Source organism: Megalobrama amblycephala, linkage group LG20 (genome assembly GCF_018812025.1).
Source record: "Megalobrama amblycephala isolate DHTTF-2021 linkage group LG20, ASM1881202v1, whole genome shotgun sequence".
Classification (NCBI taxonomy): domain Eukaryota; kingdom Metazoa; phylum Chordata; class Actinopteri; order Cypriniformes; family Xenocyprididae; genus Megalobrama; species Megalobrama amblycephala.
This window is the reverse complement of record NC_063063.1, coordinates 30,154,873-30,172,445: the sequence shown is the minus strand read 5'-3', so window position 1 is coordinate 30,172,445 and position 17,573 is coordinate 30,154,873. Positions and strand designations below refer to the sequence as shown.

The following is a 17,573-nucleotide window of genomic DNA, read 5'->3' as shown; positions in this document are numbered from 1 at the left end:
CCAGAGCCACGCAGCCAAAACTGAATTAAAGCACGAGTGTCTGAACCAGCAGCCATTCACGTCTGCAATGACTGACACGCAGATATCCGTGTGTCCTGCTGTGAGATGAGGAGTGAGGAATAATAACTCTCACTCACTCCCTTCAGCGTTTGTAAGCATGCCATTATTCCCGATGAAAGATCCTGGTACTTTACTAGAATATAACAGCTTCCTGCTGTGCATTACACATGGAGGAATTACACATGATTACGTTTCTCTGCAGTGGAGTCCTTCAGTCACCTGATTGCACTTCAGTCAAGATCTGACAAGACAAAACCTCTACATTAGATAGAACCTGTCACTCACTCACTAACTGATGGATGGATGGATGGATGGATGGATGGATGGATGGACGGACGGACGGACGGACGGACGGACGGACGGACAGACAGACGGATAGATGGATAATGGATGGACAGATGGATGATGGATGGATGGACAGACAGACGGACAAACAGATGATGGATGGATGATACACAGATGGATGGACGAAGGGACATATAGACTGATGGATGGACAGATGCACATATAGACAAGAATAAATGGATGATGGTTGGATTAATAGATAGATGGATGATGGATGGATGATGGATGGACAGACAGATGTATAGATGGGTAGACAGATAGATGTATAGATGGATGGATGCTTGGATGGACAGACGGATGAATGGATGGACAGACAGAAAGATGGATGGATGGATGGACAGACAGATGTATAGAAGAATGATGATGGACAGATGGGTGAATGGACAGATGGGTGAATGGATGGATGGATGGATGGATGGATGGATGGATGGATGGATGGATGGATGGACGGACGGACGGACAGACAGACAGACAGACGGATAGATGGATGATGGATGGACAGATGGATGATGGATGGATGGACAGACAGACGGACAAACAGACGATGGATGGATGATACACAGATGGATGGACGAAGGGACATATAGACTGATGGATGGACAGATGCACAGATAGACAAGAATAAATGGATGATGGTTGGATTAATAGATAGATGGATGATGGATGGACTGACAGATGTATAGATGGGTAGACAGATAGATGTATAGATGGATGGATGCTTGGATGGACAGACGGATGAATGGATGGACAGACAGAAAGATGGATGGATGGATGGATGGATGTATAGAAGAATGATGATGGACAGATGGGTGAATGGACGGATGGATGGATGGATGGATGGATGGATGGACGGACAGACAGACAGATGGATAGATGGATGGACAGATGGATGATGGATGGACAGACAGACGGACAAACAGACGATGGATGGATGATACAAAAATGGATGGGCGAAGGGATATATAGACTGAGGGATGGACAGATGCACAGATAGACAAGAATAAATGGATGATGGTTGGATTAATAGATGGATGATGGATGGATGATGGATGGACAGACAGATGTATAGATGGATGGACAGATAGATGTATAGATGGACGGATGCTTGGATGGGCAGATGGATGAATGGATGGATGGATGGACAGATGTATAGAAGAATGATGATGGACAGATGGGTGAATGGACAGATGGATGGATGGATGGATGGATGGATGGATGGATGGATGGATGGATGGACAGAGAGAGGGATAGATGATGGATGGATAAATGGATGGATGAGATGAAGGAATGAGAGAAAGAAGGAGATAAAATAGATAGATGAAAGGAAGGTAAGAAAAAAATGGAATGAATGAAAAATTATGAAAGAAAAAATGAATGGATGGATGGAAAATAAACAGATGGAAAAATTATTGAAAGGAATGGAAGACAATGATGGATGAATGGAATAAATAAATGAATTAAAGAAAAAATAAAGGAATGGAAGAAAATAATGGATGAATAGAACAACAATTAGACAGATGGATGGGTGGAAAATTGAAAGTATGCAGAACTGCATCTCCCAGACTGACATGAACATAATGAATTAATGGTGATATGATAGAAAAGGCTTTTAATCATGTGTTAAAGTTTAGATGACAGGCCTCCTCCCTCTATCCCCCTCTCTCTGAGCGGACGGGAATCCTGCAGCCGCTGCCGAAGGGACGATTCACTCACATCTCAGCAGACAGAGACAAAGGCAGCATCCTCTAAGGTTCATCTCTCCCTTCATCTGTGTTGTGCTCCTCAGCCCGTTACCATGGAAACTGTTTTCTTAAGGAGGTCGATCAAATAAAAGTCAGAGAGAAAGGATGAGATCTTGCTTGAGAGTTTCCCCAACTTCAGCTCCAGAGATTCCTCAAGGTCAGTCTGCTCCAGACGGCAACGGCTGCGGTTCACTCTGCTTAACACGAGGAGCCAATCAACCACACATACTAACAGCAAAAAAAGAGTATATGGGAGTGACCAACACCTTTGAAAGCCAATCAGAAAACTAGCCAATATGAACATAAATCAATTACAATTACAGGCACAATTTGGCAACTTTGCTGTGAATGTCAATTAATGCTGCAGCTTTTATGGTCAGGAATCCCAAGGCTGACGTTGAATGGAATTCATCATTATCCCAAAAAGCTCTATAATGTATGCACACTTCAAAAAGTCAACAAAGTATGCCATCTGGGTAGTTTTAGAATACTATTTTCAAGATGCAGTACAAAAAAAAGCAGGAAAAAAAAGAAGGAATGGACATAAATAAAATGTGCGCCCGGCTGAACATCTTTCACATCTAATGGTTTAGTATTCTTGCTTCAGGTCGAGTCAGTTTTATTACAGCGCTGGAGCGTGTTCATTTACAGCTAAATCACACTAATTAAATAATGGCTCTGTCAGTTACAAATGGAGCCGCTAAGACAGAATCCCTGTCCGCTTAACGGAAGACAGGCCGCTCCTGAAGAGACACCAGCAGGAAACATCTGGAGCAGCAGCATCTGTGTGACACGCGAACGCCTGACGCGGCATGCCGGAAAAGCCCCTTGCAGGAGAAGTGCGCGCGAGGCAGCTCTGCAAGAACTAGAGAGACTGCATACAAGACTAAGCTGCAAAAATGACTCGTTCAGAAATCATATGGTTATTGATGTCATAAATATGAGCACATTCACACATTTGCACTGCTGAGGGATCCATTACAGATGAATGTTTTGCTAAAAATCAATATGAAACAAATATAACAAATTAGAAAAAGGACAGAAAATGGTCATGAAAAATGAAATAATGCCTGTTTTGGTGCAAGAAATCATTACTATTACTATTATTGGACTTCAGGGAAAAAATAAAATGTTAATGTAGAATATGGGCCACTGAATTTGTAATGGATGTCTGGTGTTTATACAGCAGCATCTGCAGTCTGTTTCTACCAAACAAAACCCCTGGTTTACATTTGTTTTCAGAGGTGCATGATCAATAATCCAGATGGAACATAAATATCTACAAGATACTTCAGACTAACCCATTTGCCAAATGAGATGTGTGGAAACTGTGTGAATACATGCGTGTGTGCGAGTCCTGTGAGACAAAAACTCCAGCCAGAACCGGTCCGGAGTCCTTCAGACATTCGCATGTGTGCGAGATGGCGTTCGGCTTGATTCAGATTATTTCCACACACACAGTGTCACACAGCTATAATGGAGTGCAATCTGTTTACTTACGGCAGCATTTCAACCTGCTTCTAGTTACAGCTCAGAGAAAGTTTTTTGCAATATTGCCGACTGTCAGAGATAGAGACCATCAAAAGCGTGACTCTACAGGCACAAGGCTGAATGAAAGACGAGCGAACACACACTCACTCACTCCCAACATGAGGGAAAGGAATGATGTCTGGCATCAGAGCAGATCTTAGCAGCTCGTGTTTTAAGCTCCTAATTAAGCCAGCGGGGATGCGGTTTGTAAACGGCAAGAGAGCTGATGCTCGTCTGAGAAAGATTCTCACGTAACAGATTACACCACATGCACCTGCTGACGGTCATTATTATGCCGCGGGACAAAACACACTCATAGTGTTAGGTCACTATTGACTGATCTATAAAAAACTAATTTCATTAGCACATGCTTTTATCCAAAGTGACTTACAGAACACATTACTCAAGTGTACGAAGGTGATGGATCATATATCCAGTGTTCTATTGAGATACTATTATACTTTTTAAAGGTGCCCTAGATTCAAAATTTGAATTTACCTTGGCATAGTTGAACAACAAGAGTTCAGTACATGGAAAAGACATACATTGAGTTTCAAACTCCATTGCTTTCTCTTTCTTATGTAAATCTCATTTGTTTAAAAGACCTCCGGAAAACGCGCGGATCTCAACATAACACCGACTGTTACGTAACAGTCGGGGTGTACGCCCCAATATTTGCATATGCCAGCCCATGTTCCTAACATTATGAAAGGCATTAGACAAGGGCAGCCAGTAACGTCTGGATCTGCACAGGTGAATCAACAGACTAGGTAAGCAAGAACAATAGCGAAAATGGCAGATGGAGCAATAATAACTGACATGATCCATGATATCATGATATTTTTAGTGATATTTGTAAATTGTCTTTCTAAATGTTTCGTTAACATGTTGCTAATGTACTGTTAAATGTGGCTAAAGTTACCATCGTTTCTTACTGTATTCACAGAGACAAGAGCTGTCGCTATTTTCATTTTTAAACACTTGCAGTCTGTATAATTCATAAACACAACTTCATTCTTTATAAATCTCTCCAACAGTGTAGCATTAGCTGTTAGCCACGGAGCACAGCCTCAAACTCACAGAGAATCAAACATAAACATCAAAATAAATACAATACTCACATAATTCAAAGCATGCATACAGCATGCATGACGAACATCTTGTAAAGATCTATTTGAGGGTTATATTAGCTGTGTAAACTTTGTAAATGTGCTGTAATATAATCGAGAGCTCGTGTGGCAGGGAGCACGCGAATTAAAGGGGCGGCGCGCTAAAAAAAAATCAGTGCATAGTTAATGATGCCCCAAAATATTTTGAGCTGAAACTTCACAGACACATTCAGTGGACACCTTAGACTTATATTACATCTTGTGAAAAAGCATTCTTGGGCACCTTTAAATATTTTCATTTTTCTGTTTTAAAGGGGACATATTATGCAAAACTCACTTTTATAAGGCGTTTGAACACCAATGTGTGTCTGCAATGTGTGAGAAAAACCAGCCTATAATAGTAAAAATCCACTCATCCATTTTTTTTTTTATAATTCCCATAATTTAAAAGCAGTCTCTTCAAACAAGCTCATTCAGATTCCCCCCTACAATGACATCATCGTAAGGAGAAGCCCCGCCCACAGCTGGTGACGATCTGCCCTTTTAGCATAGACAGTCCTGAGTGAGAAGCACAGAGTCCACCATTTCTGTATCCTCACTGTAGCAGCTGGAGTTGCACAATGTCTGCGCCAAAGAGGCATTACAACAAGTGTTGTGTTTTGGGCAATGAACATAAGAGTCTCCATAGACTCCTGCCATCTGAGTCACTGAGGACATTGTGGTTAAATTTCATTTTCAATTAAATGTCCTGAATAAATTCGACAAAGTCTTAGTCATTTGCGCTGGACTGCTTCACAAACGAGGTTCTTTTCAACACTGGATTTTCACAAAGGTTGATTCTGAAACATGTAAGGCTGAACACCACTAATTCTGACATTTTCAGTGCGTGAGATTGTCTTGTTTTGTTGTTACCAGTATGCCGGAGCATGAGCTCTTGAAGCTCCGCCTTCTTGAAAGGGACGAAAATTTTCCGTTATTGACAATTTTTTTTTTGCAGTGAAGGAAAAATCTGAAGGCCGTCCGTCATTTGGACAGATTACACTGAGGCTGATGTAACTTGTAACGTGATACAGATTTCGGTAAGCTACTGTATTTTCTGATGTTCATTCATGCTTATTTCGTTCTGTAAAGTAGTAAAGAAGAAGGGAAGGGATGGGATGATCGCATTCACTCATGATCTGCGACAACAGTTCAAGATGAAAACTGAAAAGTGACACACAGTCTTTGTTCAACTTTCTTTTCATAATATAAATAAATGCATAGCCTAGGACCATTTGCTTATCCTGTAACATCATGAATACAAATGAAAATATGGATGAAAAAAAGAAACTATTAAGCATCTTATTATCATTTAAATCTAAAAATTAAAATGACTGGTAATAATTGGTTATGATGGAATTTTTACTATCCTGTCCGTCAAAATGACGGACAGTGCGAAAGTCTAACGTGACCTCTGGCCGGGACACACAAAAATGACGTGTTTTTAGTTGTGTTTTTGACATTATTTTATTTTTTTTAAATAAACATGTCTATATACAGGGAGTGCAGAATTATTAGGCAAGTTGATTTTCTGATCATATTTTTTTCCCAAGCACATTTTACCAATTCCAATCCACATCAATCTTAATAACTACTATTAATATAGTTTTTAATCATTTATAAGTGATATATAATTGTTCATGAAGGCTGGAAATGAAAAATGCCTTATATTCAGGTGTGCAGAATTATTAGGCAAGTTTTCTTTTACAGGCAAAATGAGCCAAAAAAGAGATTTAACTCAGACTGAAAAGTCAAAAATTATTAAATACTCATGAGAAGGACGCAATACTAATGCAATACTAGAAATTGCAAAGTTAAAGCATGACCAAGGGACAGCAAAATGCTCATTGGGTCAGCGAGGTCAGACAAAAACAGGTGGAAAAGAAAAGACACGTTAACTTCAAAATAATTAAGAATTATGTGTGAAACCATCAGGAACCCTTTAGTCTCCAGCGCCACCATTTTCCAGAACTGCAACCTACCTGGAGTCTCCAGAAGTGCAAGGTCTCAGGATCTCAGAGACTTAGGTTAGCTAAAGAATCCTAAAAAATGACCCGCACTTGATAAGAATCACAAGCTGAAGTGTTATAAAATACATGAAGACTGGGTTTTTATAGGCCTTATAAACAGACAGCTTGAGAGTGACTCCTGAAGGACCAGCACCACATCCTCTTGTACCACTGTTTGAAGAATTTATCTTCCAGAATCTGGCAGTAAGTTTTGGAAGATCATTTTTAGTCCATCTCTGCAAGACAGACATTTCAGGATAAGAGATGGACTAAAAGTGAACTCAAACACCTTACTGCCAGATTCTGGATAAATTCTTCAAACAGTGGTACAAGAGGATGTGGTGCTGGTCCTTCAGGAGTCATTCTCAAGCTGTCTGTCTATAAGCCCTATTAAAACCCAGTCTTCATGTATTTTATAACACTTCAGCTTGTGATTCTTATCAAGTGCAGGTCATTTTTTAGGATTCTTTAGCTAACCTAAGTCTCTGAGATCCTAACACCTTGCACTTCTGGAGACTCCAGGTAGGTTGCAGTTCTGGAAAATGGTGGCGCTGGAGACTAAAGGGTTCCTGATGGTTTCACACTTAATTCTTCACCTTAATTCTTAATTATTTTGCAGTTAACATGTGTCTTTTCTTTTCCACCTGTTTTTGTCTGACCCCGCTGACCCAATGAGCATTTTGCTGTCCCTTGGTCATGCTTTAACTTTGCAATTTCTAGTATTGCATTAGTATTGCGTCCTTCTCATGAGTATTTAATAATTTTTGACTTTTCAGTCTGAGTTAAATCTCTTTTTTGGCTCATTTTGCCTGTAAAAGAAAACTTGCCTAATAATTCTGCACACCTGAATATAAGGCATTTTTCATTTCCAGCCTTCATGAACAATTATATATCACTTATAAATGATTAAAAACAATATTAATAGTAGTTATTAAGATTGATGTGGATTGGAATTGGTAAAATGTGCTTGGGAAAAAAATATGATCAGAAAATCAACTTGCCTAATAATTCTGCACTCCCTGTAGTCTCTCTCCCCCCTCACAGGTTTTAGTTACTTTAGTATCAAGTTAAAATAAAATAAAGTTTTTTTCCCCCCCTCCAGTTAATGTTTATTTTAATTTAAATAAAAAAAAAAATTAAAAAAAAGGTTTTAATTTTAGTTAACCATAACAACCCTGCATAGATCAAACACAGAAGAGCCTGAATAATACATCTTCAGATTTCCTTGAAGATGTTACCAATGAATCCCCTTGATTTTCCATGACCTTTTCAGATGTTTACCATCTTTCATGGAAAAGAACTTGGAAAAGATTCACTCACAAATCGGAAATCAGTGTGGCATTCAAGCAAGTTTTACTTTACACAAGAACAATATCTAGCTAATTAAATATTTTAGAGCTTTCATGACTTTCCAGGCCTGCAAAAAAATCCTGTTTTGGTTTGACTGTATGGTCAAAGCTGTCAAGCGTAGAGTATTGCACAATGAAAGCACAGTCAAATTAGCCAAAAGTATTTAATAAACCAACACACAATGTGGAGAACTGAGGATTCTGCAGACAATGAAAATCTGGGGGTCTTAACATCACAACGGATACTATAGAGCTGCTATAGAGGTGTTGACAGGTACGTATGAAGCCGTGAGTGTGTATGTGTGTCAGAAGATCAAAGCCGTTTGTTCTGGAAACTGAATTTAGATGGTCCTCAGTGAGGTTCACATGCTTTGATTTCATTCATGATGGTTGGACGAGACCTGTGGAATAAGGGCTTATGAATCATGTGTGTTACACAAAGGTTGGAAAAAAAAAAAACACCTCCCTCTCTCTTTATTTGCATGTGTGTGTACATTGAGCAAAAGAACCACAAAACTGAAGAAAATAATGATAGAACTGATGCTGATTCAACAAAATCCATCCAAAGGAGAGAGTTGTCAAACCTCAAGGAGGCCATGCGGTGGTGTGGCCTTACCAGCGGCTAGGACAATAAAAATCAATGTGTGCAGCGTCAGCAGAATGTATTTTCCTCCAAGTGTCCCTTATGAGAGCAGATTGAAAAATAAAGCAAAGAAAAATATGAATAAAGAAAGAAACACTGTGTAGATGAACCAGACTATCACTGGGCCACTCTTCTTAAAGAGATGGTTCACACAAAAATGTCATCATTTAATCACCCTCATGTCATTTCATACCTGTATGACCTTCTTTCTCCCATCAAACGCAAAGAATGAATACCTCCACGGGGTCCAATGTTCTTCAAAATATCTTCCTTTGTGTTCAGCAGGTTTGAACGACATAAGGGTGAGGGAATGTTCTCAAGGAGATCTTGCTAAAATGTCTCAAACAAAACTCTACTTTGAATATATTTCATAAACTTTCTCAAATACCAGTTCTTCCTCAGAAACAACTTTCCCAGTAGACTGATAAAACCTTTTCTTTTGCTGTAAGTCTATCTGAAATAACCAAAATAATGTGGCGACGTGATCTGAAACTATAATGTGATAAAGACTTGGAACTACTTCGTAGTCATTTAGTTACAGAAACAGTTACATTAGAATGTCTATCAGCCAACCAACCAGAATCAAGTATTCAACATAACCATAGTATAAAAAGGAATGTATTATGTCAGAATGCCACAACTGACCAATCAGTATTCCAGAGATCCAAATTATTCAGGAGAGACATATTGATTAAAGGGGTGGTTGATTATGATTTGACTTTTTTAACTTTAGTTAGTGTGTAATGTTGCTGTTTGAGCATAAACAACATCTGTTCAAGTTCAATGCAAAGGAGATATTTTCTTTTACAGAATTCTCTGATTAAGGACTACAACAAATGGCTGGTAGGGACTATCATCACAAACCCCAGAATTTACATAAACCCCGCCCCCGAGAACACACAACAAAGGGGGCGGGGCCATGTTGGGCTGTTTTAGAGAAGAGGAAGAGTTGTTGTAGTAGAGTGTTGTTGACATACCGTCATTTTACGCCGGACTGCTTCACAAACGAGTCAATTCAACGCTTTTAACATGACGGCACATGCTAGTGGATGAGTTGAATCAACTCCACAGCAACTACATAAATTTATCCATTAACCATTCAGAAACGTCTAAAAGTTGTAACTTCTTCCTGAGTCTTTCCATCAGTGTCGACTCCGGTTTGAACAATGTAAGGCTGAACACTTTCGTCATTTTGGCTGCGTGAGATTCTCCAACTTTGTTGTTGTTGAGCTGTTAAAGCTCCGCCCTCTTCTGGAAAGGGGGCCGGGAGCAGCAGCTCATTTGCATTTAAAGGGACACACACAAAAATGGCGTTTTTTTGCTCACACCCAAATAGGGGCAAATTTGACAAGCTATAATAAATGATCTGTGGGGGATTTTGAGCTGAAACTTCACAGACACATTCTGGAGACACCAGAGACTTATATTACATCTTGTAAAAGGGGCATTATAGGTCCACTTTAAATGTTGTTTAAATGTTTTCTTTTAATTTAGTATGTAATCAAGTAAATCTAAGCAAATAAATTCAATAAAATATATAAAACAAACTTTTTAATTTTATAATTAAAATATTGATAGCAAAAATAACAAATGTAAAAAAAAGAATGCAGATCTTACTGCTACCATGTAAATCAGCAGGTCACCACATGACCTAAAGCTGGATTTTCCTGGCAATTTCCCTCCTCTCTCTTTCTCTCTCTCTCTCTCTCTCTCTCTGCTTTGCTGTCTTCCACCCCGCCTCTCTCTCTCTCTCTCTCTCTCTCTCTCTCTCTGTGTGTGTGTGTCACTGGCTCTCGGGTCTCTCAGTTCTTGGAGCGGCTGGTTCAGGATGGATGTCTCATGTGCGCAGATGCCATCGCTGAGCGCTGGACCCCACTGCATCCCGTCGGCAGTGTGCGCGTGAGTGTGTGAGAGTGTGTGTGTGTGTGTATGCGTGTGTGTGAGAGAGTGTGTTGCGGGGGAGCGCCGGACGGGTGAAGACGCGTGCGAGTTTGCGTGTGTGTTTTGGGGCAGATCTCAGTGGAATCTCTCACGCTGGATGTGTAAGGATCACGGGAGGACCGACTGACCGTACGTGCGCCCTCACGGAGAAACTTCCAGCATGGCAGACCCTCTCTCTGGACTCACATCAGTTCTCATGCCCTGACGGACCGCTGCTGTGCTGAGAGGGAAGACATGTGCTGGTCATCTCTCCCTCACCTTCATCATCATCATCATCATCATCACCACTGATCCGTGTCTGGAGGTGAGTCTCTTCCTCTACATTTGAGCTCAGGTCTGGACTCATAATCACCTTTAACCTCCTGGAAATTTACATTTAATCATTTCAGCTGGAAAATTCTCAATCTTAATGCTGAGAGAAAACACAAATTCACAAGTAACTTGAGCATAAAAGTTAAAAAAAAGCAAGTGCTGCATTGAAGAACCTGATCAGAACAAACACGCCTAGATCATCTGATCCTGTGGCGTTTCAATGCTTCAAATCATCAGATCCTGTGGGTCCTCGCAATGCTTCATTTAGCATTATTATAATCTTTTTATTTCAACCCACGCAGAGAGAGACACACAGAGAGAGAGAGAGAGAGCTTATGATGGTTTGAACTGTAAAACACTCGCTGGATTTAGAAACTGTGTTTTCAGGCTGTAGGTTAAATCATGGACAGCATTAAAGGACTAGTTCATTCAAAAACGAACATTTGGGCATCATTTTATTACCCTCAGGTCATTTCAAATCTGTATGACTTTTGTTTCTGTTTTTTGTCCGTGAAACACAAAAGGAGATGTTTAGCTGAATGTTTATGCTGCTCTTTCTCATACAGTGAAACGAACAGGAACAGAAGCTGTTGACCTCCAAAAAAGGACAAAAAGCACCAGAAAAGTAGTTGTGCATTATAATTTTTGTGACCCAAATTTAAACTGTTATTCACTAAAGTCTTCTCTATTGTACACAACCTGTCAAAAGTGTGGAATCATTGCGATTTTTATGTTTTTTTGAAAGAAGTCTCTTCTGCTCATCAAGGCTGCATTTATTTGATCAAGAATACAGAGATATTGTGGAATATTATATTTTAAAATAATGTTTTCTATTTGAATATATTTTAAAATGTAATTTATTCCTGAGATCAAAAAAAGCTGAATTTTCAGCATCATTACTCCAGTCTTCAGTGTTTTTACAGCAGGCAGTACTTCAGATTTTTCAGAATTTAATACTTTCATTCATCAAGGACACATTAAATTGATCAAAAGTGACAGTAAAGACATTTATCAATGTTACAACTAGAGCTGCACGATTCTAGATAAATTAAGAATCACTTTTTTTATTTCTAACAGATATAACGATTCTCCCATGATTCTGAATCGACAGTTAAACAAAATTTGCAAATATGTAATTTACTAGAGGTTCTGACAAAAAGTTAATTGCTGTAGTCTATTTTATTACCTAGAAGAATTATTTAAAAAAAAAAATCAGTTTGAATGAATGATTCAATGACTCACTAAAAAATACATGTTTCATTACTGGATTTTTTTCATGAATCTCATTTTTTTTTTAAACAGTCACTTCTCGCCACCTACTCGTGTAATGATTCAATTAAAACAGTCATTATTTGAAGAGCCATGTAACTTTATACAGGTGATTTCTTCTATTTTGATCGCTTCCGTAGACATCAGTGTTTATATCCGAACCATAAACTTTTATCCCAGTTCTTCTGTAATAATATGTATATTTTTAACAGAAATAATGATACAGAGTGCTTGAAGGACTGTTTGTGAAGCTGTTTTATAGCTATACATGACAACTGGATCAGTGACAGCGTCAACACAGATTTGAATGTTCTGGTGTGATTTCGCCAAAGTTAATAGACAGGTGAATCACTGTCATTTAGGAATGCTATCGCGTGGGCGTTTGAACTTTTAATGATTAATCGTGCAGCTCTAGTTACAACAGATTTCTATTTCAAATAAATTCTTTCAAATCAAAGAATCCTGATTAATCGTTATTTCCAACATAGATTTTCAAATGCCACTAATGTATATTCAAATACACCTTATCAAGACCTGGTGTGTGGCAAGACTGACGTCAATGATGCCAAACAGCATTGGTTCTTGCGCGTCTCATAATAGCAAATGAGTTTGGAGAGCTACAGCGGTGGCTAGATGCTTTCATTGAACAGCAAGAGAAAAAGAGCTGCGTAAACATTCTGCATTATGTTCCAGAAAACAAATTAAGTCTTACAGGTTAACAGAAGCATGAAGGCGAGTAAATGATGCAAGATTCTGATTTTTGGGTGAACTATTTCTTTAAAAGTGTCAGTGGCTCAACTGGCCTGATGAAAGACCCATAAGAGCAGCATAATGGAGATAAATAAGCATAAATAAGAGACCACTCCAGTGCTCGGGACACAAACCCACCAGCCACACGTGAGTCAAATGCTCACGAACGCACATTTTGCTCAGACAAGCAGGACATTCTAGAGTAGAAACACTTTCATATATAAAACACAGAGAGAGAGACTGTGTGTGAGAGAGAGACTGAGCATGAGAGGAAAAAGTTATCTGAGTTTAAAGTCTCAGAATTTGGCACAGAAAGTAAATTCGTGGCCCTACATCATAGCTGCACTTGAGATGCATTAAGAATCATTTTGCAATCGGATCGTGACTCTGAGTCGTGAGGTGCCTAAAGACTCCCAGTCTTATTCTTCACCTGTCTCACACACAAAAACAGCAGCAGCACTGGCCGTGAGGAAGCCAGATGTTGTCTTTCATGTGGTAATGGGTTTATTACGAGTCTGTTCGCTCACTGTACAAATGCAGAGAGGGAGATAGATCACAACATGCCTGGAATACTGAAGAGACTCATGAGTCCATTACGGCCTCCTCAACAGTCTGCAAAGACTGACATAACACTTCAGCATTTGATATGCCAATCTCTGCTTTTTCGACAGACTTTTGATGTGAGGCATGGTTCACATCACAACTACTCTGGCCAAGAACTGCCCACTTAGACAGGAAGAAACCATCTATGTCAAAGGCTCTTTTTGTGATGTTGGGTTTTTTTTTTTTCCAGATAATTCTGATAAATATGAACATATGGGCGTCTAATTTATGTGCTATTAAATGCCTCAAACTAAATTCTGATTTTCATATCTACCTATTTATCCATCCATCCATCCTGCTGGGTCATTTGTGGTCAAAGCATTCATAAGGCAACATTTCTAGCTACACAAGCTTGATTCATGTGTTGAAATATGTCTACATTATATTGTCAAAATTGCTGCAAATGCTCTATGGTCTTCTACTGTCAGTTTTCTCCATCAGACCAACAACTGCCATGACAGAGCGTCAGTTTAAAGAGAATCTAGTTAGTTAAGGTAGTTACTGTTGACATGTTTATAACAGCTACCCGAAACACCTTCTAAGAAACACATCAGATGAACCTGAAGCAACTCTTAAAAATTGAAGGTTCCAAATTGGGGTTTCTGCAGTGGTGCCATAAAATAACAATTTTTGGTTCCCCAAAGAACCAAAGAACTTTGGTTCAGTGAACAGCTCTTATTTATAAAAAAAAAAAAAAAAAAAAAAAAAAAAAAAAATTCCTTTGTGTGAAGAACATTTAAAAAAAATCTAAAGAACCCTTTTCCACTATAAAGACCCTTTTGTAGAATGGAAAGGTTTTATGGATGCTAAAGGTTCTTCATGGAACCATCAATGCCAATAAAGAACATTTATCAGGAATGTCATCAACTAAAGACGGAAAAAGAAGGAAAATTTGACACCATGCTACTGTACTGTAAAAAAAAAAAAAAAAAAAAAAAAGTACTTAATCATAATCATAATTATATTATATTATATTATATTATAATACAATATATGTTATGATAAAAGTTGTTTTTATTTTATTATTATTATTATTATTATTATTGAAAATCCTAATTTTTTTGCTTTCACCATTGAGCATTTATTTTTGTTGAAAACCGTATGGAGACCTTCATGCTTTTTTTGTTGAGAACAGATTTATAAACGATTCTAACTGCAAATTTAGGAAGACGGTTGGCACATGTGTTCCCAAATCCAAATTATAAGTTATATATTATATTATAAGACTCAAACACACAGCACTTGCAGGGCAGCATTTATTGTGAGTCGAAACTGAAAATGAACACAGTGCTATGCTTTACTCTGAAAAATGCAGTGCATTAGACTACATATTTATATAATAAAATCACAACTGTTGCAATTTGATGGTCGCACTAAGCCATAATCACATTCTCACAACCATGCATCATCAAAATTCATAAAGTTTGCCTGGCAAGGCCAGACTGATATATCTTCTACAAGTCAGTCCGCCCTTCGCTGCGATTCGAGTCAACTCCAAACCGTACCGTGCAATCAGATTCATTTATTTCAGTGACTCAAACAGCATCACTCTAGTGGGGCTAAAGTCCCTTCAATATCAACAAAGATTGCGCACGTGAATTCAGTTTTAAATGACCAAAACACATTAATTATTTACTTTTCGCTGTTGACTCTTGTCACTTTGCTAACGTCATATCCACCCTTCTCTGATTGGTTTACTCCGCTTCCTGTTTGCTCAGATTTGCTCCGCCCTAGAAATCGAATTGATTCAATGGCCGACCAGACTCATGCGCTGGTACAGTGGTGAGGCTGGATTTTCCAGGCAATAAAAAAGTTACCAGGCAACTGGAAAGTAACAGTGTCAACGGCGATTTTTACTCGCATTTGATGATGTGAACCCTGGCTAACAAGCTAAGGGTGTCCTGCAGATGGCGCTGCGAGCTTGAAGGTCTGTCAAGAGCAATCTGTGCATGAAATAAATGTATTAGTAAATGTAACATTTTGCAGTTTATTAGGCCCCATCAAGATTTCAATCATCATACAGTAACCAACTCCCCACCTCCCAACCATTTTTTTCTTGGACTTACGCAATTCACATGGTCACTTTTATAGCTGGAAAATACAAAAATCTGTATAAAATACAGAAAAATCACATCCCTGCTTTATTTTTAAAAGTGTAGCCAAATAGTACAGCATTCATGCACACACCAACTACTACACACTACATGCAGTGTTGCACATGCCTAGTAAAAACCAGGATAGATAGCATGAAGAGCACAAAGATGATGCATTTATCCACCTTGTGTGTATCTAAGAACACATGAACAAACACACACGATGCATATTCTGCTTAGCTGGTCTCCAGCAGCAACCAATTTACAGACTAGACATCTGCACCACTGCACACCTTAATAAAACACACTGCACATTAAACATCACAGGTAATGTCCTTTAGCTAAAATGAATTATTTCAATGTATAGCTAGAGGACATTTACACAAGGCATCTCTCATTCTTCCTGCCTGATCTCACTGTCTCTGCCTTTTTCTGTGAAATATGAGTGGTGTGGGTAATGGAAGCTGCACCCCACTGTCTGAAACTCCACAGAGAGCCTCTCCATGACATTCACTGACAGACAGAGAGATAGCGGCTGGTTAATGCACTGCAGAAGAGTTACATATGATTCCGAACACTCTCCTGAGCAGCAAAGTCTTTGTTAAACATCGAAAGGAACCCTATTCAAAAAGGTTTAAGCATCATTTATCAGGTGGTATATGCTGGTATTATTTGTATGTGTGTGTTTAAAGCTCTGGGGTGAGATGTTTTACTACTCAGCGTCGAGTCAGATACAGTTCCCCGAACACCAGCGACTTCCTCAAAATACTGCAGGTCTATCAGAGCTGAATACTAAATAGAGTAAAAGCTCTCAGCAAAGCCAGAGAAGGAATGCGTTCAGGGTCAGCGGGGCAGCTCAGGATCTGACTCCAATGGACGCTTTGATTCATTTCCAGCTATGAACTGACACTTTCATTTGAAACGTTTATTGTTAACATTAAGAAACATTGTCAGATTATATAATACTTTTAAACATATATACATGCTAATCGTTGTCAATGGCATGACACTTTGGTTCATTAATTAACATATTTAGATCTGTTAATACAGAAATGCATAATAGCGTTTTGTGCATCACTCTGCCGAATCTTTACCTGTGTTGTGATCTCGCAGTCTGAACTGAATGTGATGAGATCAAGAGAAAGAGATCATGTACAGCTAATAGTCTTTCCACATCTTTCTATTGATTTGTCCCCATGAGCTGCACACAAACATAACTAATGTAGTTCGATTCACAAGCAAATGACTCTTAAGAGATGAATCAAAAACACAGCACAATTGGCATAGTCCAATTCACGAACAAATGACTCTTATGAGCAGATCTATTTAATGAATTATTCGACTTGCACATCTATCCATCCATCCATCCATCCATCCATCCATCATCTGCATTCTAAGTTAAAATGTCATTTAACTTTCATTAATGAATGTTCATATTTTAAACATGATCTATTGACTGTTTGCAAATGAAACAGTCATCCATCATATCATTAATTTATGTACACAGCAATAGTCAGAAATGTCTCAATGCTACAGAGCTTCAATGAAGTCATGCAGCTGACCTTAATGGTTGATGAATGTGGCTTTAAAGGTCTAACTTGCAGGGCAAATCTGATCTCTCAGCTCTCAGAGCAGTAAAGCCAGAGTTTCAAGAGTCTTCTAAACCTGAGAGTAACATTTTACAGACAGGCTAAAGAGACGCATCTAATGGAACGAGGCCGAACACACTAACTCCAGATGAAATGACAGCAACGCATCATTAAAATGCTCCAGCGTCAG

At 38.8% G+C, this 17,573-nt stretch overlaps 2 protein-coding genes across 3 annotated transcripts in view; one reads left to right on the top strand and one right to left on the bottom strand.

The window, feature by feature from the left end:
* The window catches only part of dock1 (dedicator of cytokinesis 1), a 299,327-nt gene that overhangs the window by 110,061 nt on the left and 171,693 nt on the right, over window positions 1–17,573 (bottom strand). The window lies entirely within an intron of this gene.
* LOC125255121 (inhibitory synaptic factor 2A) overlaps window positions 10,326–17,573 on the top strand; it is a 52,208-nt gene continuing 44,960 nt past the window's right edge. Inside the window, exon 1 of the mRNA XM_048170103.1 lies at window positions 10,326–11,071. The gene's annotated coding sequence lies outside the window, so the exon portion shown is untranslated. The remainder of the gene's footprint in view (window positions 11,072–17,573) is intronic.